Source organism: Fundulus heteroclitus, unplaced genomic scaffold (assembly GCF_011125445.2).
Source record: "Fundulus heteroclitus isolate FHET01 unplaced genomic scaffold, MU-UCD_Fhet_4.1 scaffold_53, whole genome shotgun sequence".
In the NCBI taxonomy this organism is placed as follows: Eukaryota; Metazoa; Chordata; class Actinopteri; order Cyprinodontiformes; family Fundulidae; genus Fundulus; species Fundulus heteroclitus.
In genome coordinates, this window is record NW_023396956.1 from 132,797 (window position 1) to 135,172 (window position 2,376).

Consider the following 2,376-nt stretch of genomic DNA (forward strand, 5'->3'; position numbering starts at 1 on the left):
AAGGGAATGGGGTTATGACCTTCTCTTATGATGAACTGCAGTGGATTTATGCAGGCAGGCAGGGATGAGCAGGAGACCAGAGGAATCAGGAAGTGAAAGACCAGAACAGGCGATGTAGACCAGGGAACCACCAGAACGGGCAGAGCAAGTGGCTGGGACTCACAGAGAAACAGGCAGAACTGCAGCACACAGACAACCTTTATCTAAAGAGTCCAGCTGGCTGAGCACACAGGATCTGGTAGCGGAAGGGCACATGGAGACGGGAAGAGAGACGTTCTGGCAGCGATGAGTTAGCTGAGGCAGGTATATGTGAGCTGGTGAACAGGTGACCAGAGCTGAATGTCATTACTGGCAGCAGGTGGAGTTGATGTGGGCTAACTCATAGACATTATAGACGCCCCATTGGACGTCCCTACAGGGCGGCCATCTTGGGTCAGACCACAGATCAGACAGCTGCTGTCAGAATGAACAGGAGGCAGCTCAGATCTTATCATATGTTCACAATGCTGGTGACCTTTCAGACAGATTACACATATTTATTCAGGATGTAAAGCGGTGCATAAATGTTCCAAAAGGGGGTGCTGTTTTCTGCAATTCCTGGCACTACCGCAATTCTAACATGTTTGTCCTGCTGGGGACACCGTAGTGCAGGGGATTTTTTGTGCGCGAACGCTGTATTCCTTACAGTGTGTTTACTGCCTGTAAGGTAAGCAGCAGCTCTGCTAGCCCGGTGTAAAATATATTTTACATTAATATGGAGCTATTTCTATTTGGTCAGTTTGCCAGTTAAATACAAATTGCATTTTGTATTTGTGATGTTTGAATATTTTGTAAAAAAGAAAATGTTTGAATGCTGACAGTGTGTTTACTGCCTGTAAGGTGGACGAAATAAACGCGCCAAGGTCTCCCCACAACTAAGAGCCCTGTGTCCAGTTCCTCTTCTGCACGGAACACATCCCACCTTCACCCAAAAGAAAACACAACGCAGAGTCCATAGGGTGTCTTCTACCAGCTGCAGGTTTAAAGAGGGAAAGCCTGGGTTACAAGAACAAAAACAATTTAAACTGAAGTCAAACTGGATGAGATATATACACGCAGTTATATATTTCACAGGTACATTAATGTAATAAACACACAAATTATACATATCTATCTATCTATCTATCTATCTATCTATCTATCTATCTATACACACATTTTCATAGACTATTCATCGCAATCCTTTTTATCATAAGTCGGATCCAACAGGGTAGCTTCCTACTTCATGTGTAAATACATTTACAAACGGCACTTTAAACTGAACAAAAAACAGATACTCATCAGTGACCATCTGCCACTTTTTAAGAGTAAGTGATGACAACAGCACTGATCTACTTTTTGGAGAGAAGTTGGAAAATGTAATATAGATGGTATGACATCATTCAGTCTGTCTTGCCCAGTCGAAGTCCTCTTCCTTGATCTGCTCACTGCACAGATCGATTCGTTGCGACGAAACCATCCCTTCGCACGGCCAGCTCCCACTTTTTTCTTAGTGTACCATCTTTGGGAAAGCTGGAGTGAAATAAGCAGCCAGATAAAGTCATATTAAAATGTCGCTACATGTGATAACACCCCACTCCCCTCATATTATTCCTTCAAACTACTACTGCTACTACAACCATCATATATCTCTATATTTATCTATCTCTCTCTCTCTCTCTCTCTCTCTCTCTCTCTCTCTCTCTCTCTCTCTCTCTCTCTCTCTCTCTCTCTCTATATATATATATATATATATATATATATATATATATATATATATATATATATATATATATATATATATATATAAGCTGGAAAAACTGTAACAGTAAAGCGTGAGGATTCTCTACCACAAAATCTTACTTATGGAAGATAATTCCCCGGGATCTTGTTTGTAGTGTCCTTTCTGTTTTTTTTTTTTTAAAAGATTATCCCTGATCAGATCCAGAATCAGAGCACAAGTCATCACAAAATGCTGCCTTAACAATGGGATGTCTGCAGGTTTTCTCAACGTTACCCAGCCTTTCTGGTGTTTCTGCTGAGGACCTCATAGATAACTTTAGTCTAAGTATCATGATGCTTTTTTAGATGACATAAAGCTTTGTCTCAAAGAAAAAATCACCATTGAGAAATGCTCCTACAGTTAGAACTCTGAAAACTATCTGTAAGAAACTTGAATGCCCATGAATAAATTCAATTCAATTCAATTCAATTTTATTTATATAGCGCCAAATCATGAAACATGTCATCTCAAGGCACTTTACAAAGTCAAGATCAATCATATTATACAGATTGGGTCACATTATACAGAATCAAAAATGTCCTATATAAGGAAACCAGTTGATTGCATCAAAGTCC

At 40.1% G+C, this 2,376-nt stretch overlaps 1 long non-coding RNA gene across 1 annotated transcript; it reads left to right on the forward strand.

Moving 5' to 3' along the window:
* Positions 1 to 553: 553 nt before the first annotated feature.
* Positions 554 to 973, forward strand: LOC118561008. The gene is made up of 2 exons (XR_004929717.1): positions 554 to 706; positions 880 to 973. It is a non-coding gene; the product is annotated as an uncharacterized LOC118561008 (long non-coding RNA).
* The last annotated feature ends 1,403 nt before the right edge of the window (positions 974 to 2,376 follow it).